Source organism: Labrus mixtus, chromosome 10 (assembly GCF_963584025.1).
Source record: "Labrus mixtus chromosome 10, fLabMix1.1, whole genome shotgun sequence".
In the NCBI taxonomy this organism is placed as follows: Eukaryota; Metazoa; Chordata; class Actinopteri; order Labriformes; family Labridae; genus Labrus; species Labrus mixtus.
In genome coordinates, this window is record NC_083621.1 from 24,767,773 (window position 1) to 24,785,336 (window position 17,564).

The 17,564-nt window shown below is 39.7% G+C and overlaps 1 long non-coding RNA gene across 1 annotated transcript; it reads left to right on the forward strand.

Moving 5' to 3' along the window:
- Positions 1 to 16,393: 16,393 nt before the first annotated feature.
- LOC132981534 (uncharacterized) lies at positions 16,394 to 17,322 on the forward strand. The gene is made up of 3 exons (XR_009674595.1): positions 16,394 to 16,636; positions 16,674 to 16,729; positions 17,141 to 17,322. It is a non-coding gene; the product is annotated as an uncharacterized LOC132981534 (long non-coding RNA).
- Positions 17,323 to 17,564: the final 242 nt, after the last annotated feature.

Genomic DNA, 17,564 nt, shown 5'->3' on the forward strand with positions numbered 1-17,564 from the left:
GTAATTTGGAAAGCAACGGTAGGTTGGTCAGCACAACGGCTGTTGTGTATTTAGGATCATTCTGACACTGTCATCATAATTCTCCAGCATCCTAACACAAAGGTGATCCAATTCATTTCTGAAGCCTCCATGTTCAAACACGTTCCAAAACTAAATTAGATTTTGTGCCGGTATCACAGCCAACAGGTTGTCCTCTCCAAATGGAGTCATCTACTTATTTATCACTTGCCAATTGAATCCAACAGATTGTAATGGTTTCATCAGATTTTTGGGTGAGTCAGTAATTTTGTTTTTATAAGCCAAAATTATAGAGGAAATAAGAATACCCAAACAGCATCATCTGTACTCACCAAACAGCGAAGCACCACCACCAGTTTCAGTTCACATGAATGAGTCATTTTAGTAATAAACTCAGCATTCTATATTGCTGAAATCTTCTTCTCCTGCACCTTCAATGCTCATGTTGCTGTTGGACATGTTCTCAGTGGCAGGCATAATTGCTGTTGTCAGAAATATCTTACCCCTCACCTAATTCATAATTTCTTACAGAGAGTGAGTTAAATGAATCTACTTATAAAGGCACACTAAGAAAAAGACAAACACTTTTTCCCCTTGTGAAGGTATTTAGAAAACTACAACTGATTTCAATACATGTCATTAGAAAATGTAAACCCAGATATAACAATAAGTTGTCTGTTCTTCCAAATAATTGCATGTCCCTCAGTTCTCTGAAAACACAACTCATTGTTTCTACTCTTGTGACATGGTATTCCTGCTTCTTTCCAAACATGTGGATGTGGATGCCATTTAAGAAAAAGGGGTTTGAGAGGCTAAATCGTAAGATAAAGAGAATTGACAACAGCAAGTGTCCATTTTCTCTGTAACATGCAAACCATTTCTCAAAGCCTCATGTTAGTAACAATACCAGATTTATGAATCCCGTCTTTAAAAATGCTTGTGCAAGTATGTATTCACATGCTACGAAGTTTAAATCTGATTCTTTAAAGTAGTTAACTCTATTTGGTGCCACAATCAGTCAACTGATACTGGGCATCAGTATCATATCCTGTACAGCAGAAGCCCATTATAGCAAGGCATATCAATATGATGCAGGTTTAAATAGTTTCTCCTGTGGTTCAGTACACTTCCCAACACATTAGGAGATACCGAGGAAAAGGTTAATAGGGTTGAGGAGTGCGTCACTGCCCAGCTGGCCCATCTTTGGCTCCTTCTGCCTTCTGACCCATCCAGATGTCACCAAGGGAATGATGCTGACTTGGGTCAGCACCACCTGTACAATGATCCCACCGTCACAAGTGCCTCTCTCCAAGTCATTTTAAACAACCGTAAAAGTATCCAATGAGACCATTTTAAGTTATTTTTAAGTTGAGAGAGCTGCAGACTTAAAATTCCCTTTTCCCCGGTTCAGTTCTGACTTTTGGATCAGACAGTAAGAATAGGTCTTGGGACAATGTTCCTGTACTTATCTGTCTGATGTAGGTCTGAAGAAGCACACCGCAACATAGACCTTTACATGTTCAAGTCTTTGAGTCTATGTGTGGATAGATAAGATCCAACACAGACCTTTAAGACCCTGACACACCAAGCAGACGGCAAATAACTAGTGGCCTGTGGTGTCGGTGCAAGACCTCTTTTGTTTTGGCCAAAAAGTTGCACTAGAACACACCACAAAGACTGCAGCCGACGGTGAACCACCACATATGTTCTGCGTGAGAGGCAATAACTCTCCATGTCAGCAGGTGGCAGTAGTCTGTAATTGTCATTCCAAAAAGGGGAAACCAGAAAAGGACGAGGAAGAACGGGGATGAATAAACCGTTTTGTGATAGGAGAAGACAATTTTCTCACCGCTGTTGCTCAACACTAGTAATATAGGTACTTCTAATCGAGAATAATGTCTGATAAAAACTTGAAAAAGGCACTGGCGTTGTCAGCCCTTGGTCTTTTATTAGTGGAACAAGAATAGAAGAGGCGCTTCCGTATTTCTTCTCGTTTACTAGCTCTCCTGTTTCACTTAGCTGAACAGCTAATCACAGAGATTCCTATCCCCAACCGCGACGGCTCACACCGATTCAATCGGCCAAAAAAAAAGCCCAACTGGGGCTGACGTGTAATGACAGAGCTGGACACACCGCAAAAACTAAGGAGATGACCGCTCACCGACAGCGGACGGTCTCCTTGGTGGGCCTTTAAATTACATTTCACAGACTTTCAGTCTATGTGTGGAGAAGGCAGACTATCCAACACATAAACAGAGCAAACAGTGATGAGGGCCTAAATTATGCACAGATCTCTGCTGTATGATAGGCCTACCTCTCCTGTTCCTGTAGGACTTTAATCAAAATAAATGAATAAAAAAATAAAAATGATACAAGACAGTGACTTTGCACACTTTTTTTATTCTTTCAAAACTGAGCACCTCACGATCAAATAATATTGTAACACAAATAAATAATACACTTTTAGATGTGGACAAGAAGAAGTTTTGAATACAGCGTTCTTTCATAAAAAGACAATGGAAGAACGGCTGCACCAATGATCCCATTACATGGTGTTAAGAGCATATGAAGGAGGAAGGCTGTCTGTACTCTTAGGCAGCTGTCATCTTTGAAGTGTCCTTGAGAAAAATACTCCTGTTCTCATCACTTTGCATGGTGGACCATTGCTATCAGTGTGTGTGTGTGTGTGTGTGTGTGTGTGTGTGTGTGTGTGTGTGTGTGTGTGTGTGTGTGTGTGTGTGTGTGTGTGTGTGTGTGTGTGTGTGTGTGTGTGTGTGTGTGTGTGTGTGTGTGTGTGTGTGTGTGTGTCTGTGTGTGTGTGTGTGTGTAAATGGGGGAATGGGACACAAAGTTGAACAGTGCTTTGGATAACAACAATGCAGCTACTTACATGGCACATTAACTTTTTTTTGTTTGTCCTATTTTCTCTCCTAGTTATTTCTCTTTTTTATACTTTCATTAAAGAAACAAGGCGACTAAGAGGAGGTGGTGGTACTCCACTAAGCACTTGGTGCTTATGCATTGATTATGAATATTGTATATAATACAATTGACACTATAAAATGATAATTGTTCAGTAGAAGCTTTTTTTAAACAAAGAAATATTTACCAGGATTACTATTATTTACATGATGTTTGGATCCTTACCTGCTGTTTGTACCGCACTCATCTCGTATTTTTGCTCTGGGGGGGTGTCAGCTCTTAAACAGGCACCAGCTCCAATGTGTTAATAAAAGATCCCTCTCATAGAGCCAACTCATTGGAAAACGACACGTTACACACTTTTTATGTTTTGATGTTGCCTTAAGTCCAGACAATTCTTAATATGCACAACAAACCAGTTTACAGAAAAAATCATCAAGTATTAAAAGAACACAAAAAGTCTTCAAAGAAACATATTTTGCTCAATTACCTCATGTTATATAAACCACTTTTAGCTTATCAAGAGACGAGTTAATCATTTTGCATTTTACCAAGCTGATTTGAGACCGAGGTTGCAGCTATTTAGCGTACCAACAACCAACTGTGTTCCTGCTGTTCACCTCACAGACAGCAGCCTGCTGACAGATGAAGCATCGCTCATCACATATAATGTCTCATTTTAAAGGTCAAGAGCCCTATCTAGTTTGCTTGATGCAAAATGCAGAGACAAATTAATGTCTGCTGGAACACCTGCCACTTCATCCCACTTTCACAGAGTGAAGCTGCAGCCTGCACACGAGGTAAGACCCAGCAGCTGCCACTTTCCAATTACCCTGATTGAACGGGCTGATCAATGAGCTTTTTGAAAAGATCAACATTCAAGCAAAGTGGGATGAAACTGCCGACCTAAATAGCACTGCACATTTCAAGATATTTATTGATTACTGATTTATTAACACATGTTCACATTAGGTCAAAAAATGTACCTATGTTTAGTGCAGATATTTTCAAATGTGTCCAATGTGCTTTAATTAGAACCCCTGATCAGAAACACATGATGTTCCTCAAGCACCAAGCTTATGATCTATGAGCCCATCTCAGCAACTACTTTTATCTCCTTACTCTCACGACCCTTATGCTCTGTAATCAAATCAATCCAGTCATTTCCAAATCTATATTTTGTGTAAAATTGAGGATTTCCTGGTGTGCAGATGGCCTAGTGGTCAAGTAGCGCCCCATGTACGGAGACTGTTGTCCTCCAAGCTGGCGGCCCAGGTACATGTCCAATCTGCTTTTTTTTTCCTGCATGTCATCCCCTACTCTCTCTCCCCGATTGCACCCTATCTACTGTCCTACAAAATAAAGGCACAGAAAGCACAAAAATAAATCTTTGATCCAAGATGATTTCCTCAGTAGGTTTATGGAAGCGATTAGTGATCAGAATTCAAATGATAAAGCTAATTTGAAAATTAAAATGCATTAACAGAAATTATTTTTAACTTTCAGAATATGGGTGTATTATTTGACTCAAAAATAAAATGATGATTAATTTATCTAATTTGAATTTTAGTTTTCAACTTCAAAAATGCACAGTCTTTGACTAAATTAAAATGAGGAAGAAAATGGCATTTGCTTTTTCATTTTCAAAAAATGCCCCGCTAAATCTGTATCATAATTCAAATGAAAAAGCTAATTTTAAAATGAAAATACAGTAACAGAAACACGTTTTAATTTTCAGATAATAGGTGCATTATTTGACCTATATTTAAAATGAATATTCAGTCATCCAGTTTGCATTATACTTTTACTCTCTATGTATGCATATTGTATGACATCATTCAAATGAAAACTAAAAGGTCTTTGGCTTTTCGTTTTCAAACTTGCCGTGCTAAAAAGTGATCATAATTCAAACTCGAAAACGAATTGGCAAAGTGGATGACGCAGGAAAGTGACGTCAGACTCCAGCTCTCAGGCAGGCGAACGTAATATTTACAGTCTATGAGGCGAGCGGGCAGAACGCGCAATGCGATGGGTGGCGGGGTGAATCTTTAACACTAGGGCAGACTTTAGTTCACACTGTGATACAGGTGGCGATCAGAGTGTTTTTTTCAGCGCACACTGAACTTTTAGGGAGCATGACGCAGCAGCTTTATAACCAGAGCTGCCAAGTCTCACGCATGACACCATGCCCACTATCTCTGACCGTGAGAGTCACTCAGCATCTGCACGCTGTGAAATTCACACAGACGTGTCCTAAGACCGGTTTATTGATAGATTATAGATCACTCTCTTCTCTGCTTAACTTAGTTACATTAAAAAAGATTATCGATTGAATTTTCTGTTTCTAATAATCTCTCCAGCTCTGTGCACAAAGTGTCTCTCATCCTCTGTGCGTAATGGCACACACTCTCCCTCTCGACCGACTGTATGAGCTCTCTCTCCCTTTCAGAGATTGTTTTGTAGTTATTAAAAGAATAATCAACTACAAGGCTAAAATTGAATCAAAATCAGGGCAACAACTAGTTTGGAGCTTGTACCAGCGTTAAAGATTCACCCCGCCACCCACCGTACTGCGCGTTCTGCCCGCTCGCCTCATAGACTGTAAATATTACGTTCGCCTGCCTGGGAACTGGAGTCTGACGTCACTTTCCTGCGTCGTCCACTTTGCCAATTCGTTTTCGAGTTGGTTTGAATTATGATCACTTTTTAGCACGGCAAGTTTGAAAACGAAAAGCCAAAGACCTTTTAGTTTTCATTTGAATGATGTCATACAATATGCATACATAGAGAGTAAAAGTATAATGCAAACTGGATGACTGAATATTCATTTTAAATATAGGTCAAATAATGCACCTATTATCTGAAAATTAAAACATGTTTCTGTTACTGTATTTTCATTTTAAAATTAGCTTTTTCATTTGAATTATAATACAGATTAAGCGGGGCATTTTTTGAAAATGAAAAAGCAAATGCCATTTTCTTCCTCATTTTAATTTAGTCAAAGAATGTGCATTTTTAAAGTTGAAAACTAAAATTCAAATTAGATAAATTAATCATAATTTGATTTTGGAGTCAAATAATACACCCATATTCTGAAAGTTAAAAATAATTTCTGTTAATGCATTTGAATTTTCAAATTAGCTTTATCATTTGAATTCTGATCACTAATCGCTTCCATATAGGTTCTGTGTAATCATAAGGATAATTCGTGAGAGGGTTGTTTTAGATGAGGAACCCCTTCAGAGTGAGACAAGGCACCTGTGCCACTTCCTGCTCAACCTGTCAGGGTTCCAAAAATATGTAAATTGATTGAGTTATTAACCTATTAGCATAACTCAAAAGGAAACAAACATTGCCTACTGGCATCATGCAAGAATCAAACCCGGGTCTGTGTTTGTTTTACCTATCCTTCGTCTCTGATTGCCACCCAGTGTGGACTTTTAACTCCTCCTCCATATCAGCCAACATCAAACCCCTATCTAAGCAATAAGCTCTAAAAGAGTTCTCAAAATGTGTAGAGGGGTTACCAACAGGGATATATTTTGAAGTATGGGTCACTAACTGAGCTGCTGTATGAAGAGTTGGGATGTGAACAGACTGAGTTCAGACAATAAATAGAATAGAACTTTGAAAAAAACTAGAAAATTGTCTTTGGCTTCACAAGAACCAAACCATGAAGCATGATGACATATAATTGATCTGATACAAAAAAAACTCTTAAAGGAAAAATGTGCAACATTTGACACATAAATACAGCAGAAATCAAGTATACCCTCTGTAAATGTCTCTCTGTGTCTCGACTGTCCACAATGAATGAGAAGCAAGAGTTCAACCAGCTGTACTGTTGTCAGAGCTGCTGTGTTTACATGTTTACGTAGATGGGATAGCCTTGGGTATAAAGCTATTTGAGTCAAGGACTAGAGAAAAGAAGAATATCATGCTCACTGCTTATTTTGATGTCACGTAAGTGTCTTTAGATCACGGCCATTCTGTGTCAAGTTATGTGCAATATGAAGCTATGAGCTAACCAAAGTGTGCTAACATTAGCCTGCCAACACAAGAATGCAGACCACAGACAATCATCTCGAGCAAAGTACAACTGTGTCTGCCGATTGCGCTTAATGGTGCTTCATTATGGTGCGTTCTAATTGATAACTCCTCCGTGTGAACGAAGTGAGTGTAAAGGGGTTGGAGGTGTGCCGCTGGAGGAGAGCGGAGGTTTCAGAATAGGGGAGGTGTTGCCAAACAGCAGTTTGTTTTGGTTTCATGCTGCTGCTCAAGGGTGACATCTACTGGATCAAAAAGTCGCACAGTCTTCCTTTAAGTCTCGACAGAAATTGGGGCCATGCCTGTCAAGCAATTCAGATGTGTTTCTACTTCTCATAGTGAACGATCACAGACACTTCGCTTTTCCTCAGCTGGAATTTTTTCAATAATGCAGTAACTGGATGCTGGGCACCCTGGAATTTAGACTGACAAGGAAATAATGAGTGACAGCATGAACACACACATTTATATTATTTATGCAACATCAAATGATGTAATGAAAAGGAGCTTCAGGACACATAAGAGACAGGCAACATACACCCTCCAATATGAGAGGGAATGACAGAGTTGGAGATTTGAATTTTCAATATCACTTTATTAATAATTCAGGATGTAAAAAGAAAAAACACACTTCACTAAACAGAAACAAAACAACTCAATCAGGGAAACAAGATTCACAGAATCAAACTAATCTCAGCAGACTCTCAACACAAATTGATCAACCGTAACACAGTAGAGCTAATTATGGCAACCAGATTCATTATTAGTAGCACTGTGTGTTACTGCACAAAACAATAACATTGAGCTTTTCAGAGAACACAGCTTGAAACCTTCCTCTAACACCACCAACCATTATATGATATTGATGTGTCCAATTGTTGCATTATAACCTCAGCGTCCATTCATTTACAAATGCTGGAATGATGATGATGCTCAAGCCTTAGACTGTATGTACATGGACTGCAATAGTCCAGGAGCCAGGTCCAAACCTCAGGTGGTTTGTTGCTACCTTTTTTCACAAGTATTTTTAGTTAGCCCACACCTTGGGCCATCATGAGTTCTTTACTGATCTTTCAACCTCACACCTTGCCAAAGAGTCCAAATGAAAATATGCAAAATATAAAATAACATCTCATGAACACCTAACAAAAATTGCAACTCCACTTGACCATTTGTTTTATGTCAAATATGAAAATATTGAGACTGAACCACTATAGTTCAAGGTGGTTGTCATCCCACATGTTATCATGAAAACTCATTGAAATTCATCAGATCAAAACTTAAAAGAGGTTTACTTAAGTTTGGCTGATTGGCTAAAGGTCATCACGGATGAAATTGGCATTATGTAAATGGTAATTGTAACAAAGTAGGCATGCACTTTAAATAATATGAATAAATTATTTTCATAATTGAGCCTGTGAAGTGCAGGCTGAATTTTTGCTCCATACCCAAATGACACATATTACATATAAAAATATTTTCACTTGTCATAATAAAACAGGAAATGTAATCTAACCACTGAAATAAGCAAAATACATATCAAACAAGAACAAGTCATGATAGTCCGGGAGCCAAGCGGACATTTCATTATGAGGTGGCCGTTGTACTTCCGGGTGTTCAGTGCCCAGCCTCAGTTGGACATTTTTTTAAAATATGAATGTCAGGAGTGTTCAGAGGTTCAAGGTATGGTCATGGTGCTCCTTGGTGGGAAACACAAAAAATCCAAAATACAGAAAAAACAAGGCACTCTTCTGAAAAAAGTAAAAAGCCTTTATTAAATTGGCTATTTCATCATAGAAATGGTAAAAACAAGGCAAGTCGTCAAAAAGCTGGGTTACAACCAATGCTTAGAGGCATAAACAACCTTCTTCAGGGTGTCAAAGGAGTTTGCAGCTTGGGGATCAACCAACATTAACCCAACCCCAAATTTTAGTTGGGGGCTGGCGGGGAGAATTACAGGGAAAGTGAATAATCAGCCGTTAGGGGTTCACACATGCAGTTCAGAATTTTGTGAATATTTAAAAACTCCAGATGTTTGCAGTTTTTGTGTTTGCAAAGAAGATACTTTACTGGAATCCTTGAACTAAAAACATTTCCATTTTCCGTAAAGATGTAATTTAATAATTGGAAATGTTATATTTATCAGGGTCATGTCATGTTAAAGTGTTAAAAAAAAGGGCCATAGATACGAAGCTATCAACAACAAGTAGTGGCTGTCCTCCAAATGAACCGAGGATATTCTTTAGAAACTTGATAAAACTGAAAGATACAGGAAAAGGGTATCATATCAAAGTAGTTTCCTCTCATGCCAAAACAGTAATGGCTTGTAAACAGTGAAGCACGGCAAAGTGTTGAGGGAGGACACAGAGGACAGGAGCAGCAGAATATTCTCCACTTCCTTTACTAAATCATTCAGCCGCTGCTCACATTTTTCAGGGCAGCAGCCGTCTTTGTTATGGCTTCAGGGGACCTGATGACAGAAGCAATTACATTAAAAGGACCCCAGAATAGTGGGAGAACAAAGTAAGATGAGCTAGCATCCTTGACCTTTTTAGGATGTTTGAAAGATTATTAACCCCATGAAGGGGAAGCTGAGGTTCAACGAAGGACTTGAAAAGGCTCATTGTTGAACATTTACAACAAGAGCTTATCATCAGTCAAACTTTGGCAAGAAATCTTGACTTTGAAGACAGTTAACATTGAAAAAAGTTCTTGTACAACTGTGTCCAGCTCATTGAACAAGAATTTTTTTTTTTTTAAAGCTGGTTGTACAAAGATTCAGAGGTACAGCCTCTTGGAACATGTGCAGCCATTGTCTCATTGTTACAGGATTTGGTAAATGGATCCATCTTTGAACAATGAGGTGCTTCACTGCACCATCTTTAAAGCCAATTTCATCCGTCTCTCATTCCTCTCACTTTCCATGATTTGTCTTTCAGCTCCATCCATCCTTTGAGAGTCCCTTCTGTCTTTGAACAGGACAAGATCTAAATATGCTTCACAAAAATGCACCGATAGAAATGTTTTGATGGTGGGACAGAGGACAGATAAGCAGCATAAAAGAGTACTTTGATTATCAGTGACACCAACTGATGTTTTTGTAACATGGTGTGTATCAGATGGAAGTAAAGTGAAAATACACACATTAGCTCAACGACTGAGTCAAATATGTGCAACCCTGCTCTTCAGGTAATTTAAGAATAACCGTAATTCCATTTGGGAAAATTAACTGTGTGAGTCAGCCTGTCAAATTTACAGCTGACATATGATGGGGAAGGAAAAGTGTGTTTGATGATCTCAGGTCAGATTCTTGACTTGTCAGATGCTAAAAAACTCGGTCGTTCCTGATTTGCCAGTGTATTTTCTGTAGAAATTTCTTTTTCATGAATTAATTTGTTCGACTGCAATACATAAGAGAGGCTGCCACATTCTGACCTTCACATATGACTACTCATTTGGCCAATTCTTACCTCCATTCACTGTTCCCAGCTTATAATAGTCAGCAAGAGCCTGAGTTGCAAAGTTTTTCTGTTTTCTGAGTGAATTATTAGTAAAAAGTAGTTAAACGATTGCAGTTTCTTCTACGTTTGGTTACTTTTAAGATGAGTTTGACTTCAAGAGATTTTTGAGATTTCCAGTTTTGAGAGTTAGGAGTCGGGTTGTTTGTGAATGGAATCTCTTAGTATAGGGTATGCTGTTTTGGTACTTTTGTTGCTCTCCATACACTACAGGAACATCACAGTTCAATTCATCATTATTTGTTATCATGAGGGGGGTCTCTCTCACATTTTCAACATCTGATAAGATTTTTTAAAATCTTTTAGTGTGGGTTAGGCTTTACTCTAATACGTGAACGAGATCTGGAGGTAATCACGCGATGCATGGAGTGGAAAAGTGTAGCTACAGACAAGGATTCACTCTGCATGTAAGCCTGGGTCATTACTGTGTCTGGACTATGCTGTTGGGCTTTATAAGGAAGAACCAAGCTCAGTGTAAGAATCATGCTGGATGGACGCTGGCTGACTTGTGTTATGGGGTGATATCATTCCCTGAGCTGAGGTTGCATGAAGCTGCTGTAAAGTTTCGGAGCTTGGTTAGGGAAATCTGAGTTAAATGCTTGTGAGTAAAGACTCAAGACTGGAGAGCCGGAGCAGAGTGACAAGTGGAATAAAGTGAGAAACTTCACACATTTTTTTCATGAATTTGCAAGTACATTTTAGTGGGGAGGGGGTTTAACCTGTAAATTTATGTCATTTAAATTGGCCCTGTGAGCAGGGTCTCTTTTGGTGAGTTTGCTTTTAGGGTTATGGAGGCAATTGTAGAAACAGTGGTGCAAGGGAAAGAATTGGTCAAATCACAGGTTGTGGCAGCTTTTTTTCCACCTTGACTTTCAAGCAAGGTGTCATTATGGTTTGAAGGATGAAGTTCAAGAGGTAAAGGAGAGGTTGGTGGGAGACAGGTGGACAGGCTGGATAAACAGAATAGACATCTGACTGCACACTGCGTGGAATAATGAATTCTGATATGCAGGGACCATATGGTTTTCTCATACACTCCCAACCTTTGATAGAGATTGTATAGTATTTGTGATGCTGGTTTTAACTGGTTTGGTGCGGCAACTCAATAATTGTGAATTTATTAAATTGAGTTGTGCCCCATGCAATGGTGAAATGTATTCATACCGACTTTATGCAGACTTTTTCCTGCTAGTCCCGTTGTAGAAAGTCCTTGTAAAGTTTGGATTGGTCGAATAGTCTGAAACATTTACAGTGAGCTACAGTAGCATGGCAGGATGATGCTGTCACATTTAGCAGAGTTTCACTGCTTTATTCTCTTTACTGCTCGCCTCAGTTAGCAGCATTATGTTTTTTACTATTCTGCTCGTATTACATAAACATCCTTATTTGTGACATGGGCTCTACTAATATAAGCTGCCATGGACTTGCTTTGCAACAGCTCTAAAATCAGGCATATCCTGTTGCAAAACACTGCAGTAAAACAAGTCCATACATTCTTTATTAAGAAGTTGGATTATTGCAATTCTATTTCATCAGGCTTCCCTGGTAAGTCTCAAAAGAGTCTTCAGCTGGTCAAAATGTTGCAGCATGCGTACTGACTAGATAGATAAAATTGATTAAAATAATTTTAAATTCTTCTTCTCGCTTTTAAATCTCTACGTCATCAAGTACCATCAATATCTTAAAGAGCTCATAGTGCTGTATTACCAATCTAAAACATTACGCTCTCAGGATGCAGGTCTGCTTGTGGAACCTACAGTCTCTAAATGTACTATGGGAGGTAGAGCCTTCGGTTATCAGTCCTCTCTCCTTTGGAATCATCTACTAGTCAGACACACTCTGGATACTTTTAAGAGTAGGCTTAAAACAGTTCCTATGTTAGGGCTGGCTCAGGTGTGGTCCAGCTCCTACACCTGGTCCAGCTGCTCTAGGCTTCAGCCCTGTTTCCACCAAGCGGTCCGGTTCGGTACGGTACTCATTTATTGGTGTTTCCACTGTCAAAAGTTGGGAATGGTACCAAAATAAGGGATGCCAAGGGTACCGATCCGACCCTAAAGGGTCCCTTGTTTACTGTGTCCCGTAATAGCGGGCTACACTGTGTTGGGCTGCTATGATGTCACACTATTACATAGCTGACGAGGCTATCTCCATCTGGATTACACTCCACTTACCACATAAGGGTACGGTTGGCTGTGGAAACACAAGCAAGTTCAGGGTTTACCGTACCCAACTGAACCAAACTGTACTGAACCAAACTGGACCGCTTGGTGGAAACGGGGCTTTAGACTGACGCAGGACCTAATACACTGAACTCCTGTCTCCCTCTATCTCTCAGTCTCTATCTGTATGACTTCATATCAAGTTGAATTGAATGATCAGTCAGGTATCATACTTAGTTGTTACTGCTAATATACAAATAACTTTTAGCATTACTACTGGCCTTTTTTTCTTTAAGATTTATTTTTGGGCCTGTATTAGAGAAACAGGACAGTGAGTAGAGTCATAAATCAGGGACAGAGATAAAGGGGAATGACAAGGATCGGAAAGGGGCCAAGGGTTGGATTTGAACTCGGGCTGCCCGCTTCTAGAATAGAATATAATATAATTACTTTATTGATCCCAAACTGGGAAATTGTGGATTGTGGATTCTAGGACGCTAGCCTTTGTCCATGTGGCGCACACCCCAACCACTTGGCCAACAGTGCCCCCCTACTAGTGGCCTTTTATCTATGCTTCTGTTGTATTCATTGTTGGTGTTGTTGCTCTCTTTGTCTCCATCCATCTCTTTCTTTCTGTATCTCACTCTAACTGGTTCTGCTCGAGGTTTCTGGCTTGAAAGGCATTTTTGTCTTACAACTGTAACTTTGCTAAATGTTTGGTCTTTGTGAATGATATAACAAAGAGTATAGTCTTGACCTGATCGTTTTATCTTGTAAAGCACCAATTCACAACAAATTGTTAAGACTTGGTGCTATACAAAATAAAAATGGATAAAATAGCATCAGCTGTGATTATGTTGCTACACTTCAATGAGGTGTGTCATTCTGCGTCGTAAAGTACATGTCAAGTATACGGAGGTTTACACACAGCTAAATAAGAGTCCTGCTTGAAGTTTGCTGTTTTCACTGTGCTGCTTTACTCTGCTACCAAGACTGTCTTGTCAGCTTTTCAAATGAAGGTCTCTCCTTTACTCGTCACCTCTTCCTTCCCCACATTTTCCTCTTTCTTTTCTCCCCTGCTTCTCTTGCTGACAAGCTGGTCATCAAAAGCTTACGCTGATGTGAAGCGCAGCACCTTTTCCACTCTTCCTCCCCTCTTCTTCTTCTCTCTTCTCTCCAGCAGCTGCATCTGAAGAGTCTCTGAGCCGTATCTCTCCGGCAGAACTGAAAGCCTCATTACCTGGATTGTATGGCCTAACATTGGCATTCCCCTCACTCGTACTCCCTCCTCTATGTCTCTCTCTCTCTTTCTCTCCCAGTTCAGCAGCTGTAACTTGTCAGTGCCAGCCTCGACCATCACTCCTCAGTGTCCCTCTCTGTCCTCAGTCATCTTCACAGCTTCATTTCACACACACACACACACACACACACACACACACACACACACACACACAGACACTCCTCTCTCTTACTCCTGCCACTCATTTCACCCTCTTTTCTTTCTCCAATTGTTTAATCCTCTCTTTCTAAACACTCCATCTTCTTCGTCTTCCCCCTCTTTTGAGCGCTAACCCCCTCTCTCTCAGTGTCCTACCTTGGCAGCCTTCAGCACTATCTGTGCCCACAGAGCCTGCTCTGCTGAGGAGAAAGAAGTTGAAAAGGGAGAGGTAGAGAGAGAATTGAAATATGGGAGAAAAAAGAGCTTTCTCCTCTTGGCTTTAGTTCAGCCCAGCTAATTGGTTTATACACCGTCCTTCCCAGCAATGCCTGGATCACTCTCTGTTCATCTGTGTGTGTGTGTGTGTGTGTGTGTGTGTGTGTGTGTGTGTGTGTGTGTGTGTGTGTGTGTGTGTGTGTGTGTGTGTGTGTGTGTGTGTGTGTGTGTGTGTGTAGGTATAAATTAGTGCATGTGTAGAAAAAAAAACATGAGTGATAAAAGAAGTGAATTTGGTTGGTGTTCATGTGTGCTTGTATTTAAAGGTCTTTCATTTTCACCAGAAGTGCTGAATCTGCTTAATCTTCATTGGTAAAGAGCCAGATCTCCTCCTGTGTGCAGGCCAAGACTGGACATCAGGAGAATTCAGATTGGCTCGGAGCGTCAGGTCAGTGTTAAAAATGCAAAATGAATGTGTAAATCAAAGAAGGAAATTGACGCAGGGCAGTGCAATGATTAATGGCAGAGGAAAGAAAAAAAACAACAGCAAAGTGGAGATAAAGGAGCTTGCAAGTCATGTCCAGTGTTTTCCAAACCAGCATCAAGTCTTTCCAAAGGGTCGCTGGATACTTTCAAGGAGTCCTGACATGATTGATGGGAGAGTTTTCAGGTTTTTAAAAATAACTTTTTCACTGGTGCTACAGTCTGAATTCGTGGCTGGGAGAATGGAGCAAGTTTGAGCTGGAAAAAAAAAATACACATTTAGAATGGAGAACATATAGCACAGGAATGTGTAATATAAAAATCACACGTATGGGTCTGTAAAATACATTATAAAAACAAAAAAAAGATTAATTGGAGCCATATTTAATTTTAAAGCATGTCACAGATAAATAAATGGATGAAAGCCTGATTGATGTCACCCATTGGTTACATGCATGTGGCTTTGAAAGCCAATCGACGGCGGTCGTCATGCTCATGCTGGTCGAAATACTGTCTCGACCTCATGACAGGCTGAGAGCTGGAGCTGAGGCAGGTTTTAAGCCTCTTGACAAACTGTTCCATAACGCCCACTCATCAATCAAAAGGATTAGTTATAAAAAAATATATATTTTGTGTGCCGATGAAGACAAAAACTAATCAGAGCAAAATCTTTTTATTTTGTACTAGGCTGTAAACATGTTGATTTCTGCTGTAAAGCTGGCTTTTTTTAATGGGATGAATATGTGACATTGGAGCCTCAAGCAGACACTGAAGGAACTGAAGATCTGTGCACTATTGGATTCATCTTTCAACACTGGAGGTTGCTGAGGGCAAAGGACAAAGATGTGGAATCACTACAACTTCACTTCAGTTTTTCCACATAATTACTATTTGTTAAATTGTAAGATAAGTCCACAACTAGTATCTGCAGTTTGAAAATACATTTAACAAAAGGTAAGAATATCTATGTGACTGAAAACACTCACCTATAGTACACTTACTAACACTGTGTATGCAGCCCTCTTGTCATGTCAGGGCCAAAACGGCCTAGCAGGAGACAGACACTCCACTAGACCTCTGATGGAGTGCTGTAATATCTAGCACAAAGACATTAGAAACTGATCTTTTGAGTCCTGTAAGTTGCCAGGTGAGGCCTCCTTTTGTCAGACTTGGTCGACCTGCACATCCGACAGATTGAGGTCTTTTGAAGTCAGAGGCCAACTCAACTCCTTTAAGTCATTATATTCCTCAAGGCCACATTACTCCAGTGCTTCATGGTCCTGTTATGATGCTCACATGGCCATTGTTGTGTTTACTTTTCAGCGTCGGACAGGGGTCAGCATGACCACCTTGACCCTTCACAGCCCCATACACAAGATACTGTGATGCACTGTGTGTTCTGACACAATTCCCACAGAACCAGCATTCATTTTTTTAAGCATGTTGAGCTCCAGTAGCTCTTCTTTTAGAATCGACCACACTGGCCAGCCTTTGCTCCCCAAATTGCTTACCTTGGACCATTTTTGGTATGCACTGCCCACTTCACACCTGTGACACCCCACAAGAGCTGCAGGTTAGATCATGTCATCAACACTAATGTAACCCAGGTTAATTAAATTGAATTAAATATTAGCCCTCTATTTTTTTCCCTTTTGAGAGGGGAGTGACCTCAGTGAACCTCCATAACTTAAGAATAATTGGTTTTCATTTTATTTTGTATTTATTTATTTCCCTATTTTATTTTTCTTAAACATGCCATCATCTCACCTGAACTCCGCTAAAATCTTCAACCAATCAGAACTCCTCCCACTTATCATAAACATCCGGTTCACGAGGTCACTTCCCCTCACCTCATCTCATCGCATGTTGCAGAGGCAGAATTGTTTGGTCACCCAAGACGGGACAACGAGTTTATGATTTACACAGCGGTGAGTTGTATATTGTGTATTGTGTATAATGTTAGATGAGTGATAAATATCGTTGGTTGTTTTCTTCTGCGGGAATAGCGGGAGAAATTTCTATGCAGAATCCCCTTGGGAAAACTCCTAATTTAAGCCACGGCCGTGTACGGGGCCTTGTCATTGGAAACCTTGGCATGTATTTCTTTTTATTTGATTACACTGCGGGATTTCAAAAGGTAATCCCATGGTTAATCCTGGTTTGTAGCTATATAAGTAGATGATTGATTAATTCCATCCAATTGGATATAGCCTAAATTTAAAGGTATATTTATGTTGTGTGATGTTTAAGTAATGGGGTTTTCAATGAGATCCGATAATGAATATTTCAATGAATGCACAATGAATGGACTCACTGTTCATGACGGTTTTTTTTTATAGGTCAGGTTTTTTGTGTATGAACCTTACACCGTGGAGATGGCGAGCTACAATCTACGAGATCTACCCTGCCTACAAGTTGGTAGGATCTAAAAAGACATTCGAACACGGATCGAAAGACATTTACTTTTTTTGTTTTTTTGATGGACCCAAGAAGCGTTTTTTGATTAAGAGGATATTTATGTTGGTTGTTTGAACTTATTGTTTTGTTGTGTTTGGATTTTGTTGGTATTCACATTTGAGCTCTGAGAGACCTACCTTATTTCTTCCTAATTTAAATTTGACTTAAATGCACAATTAGCCCAAATGCTATACTAAGGACAGTTCACTTGCTGTATGAAACATCAAACCCATTGAAAGGTGACATTGTGAAGAGATTAATCAATTTACTTCACTCTCAGTGGTTATAATGTTATGAATTATCGAT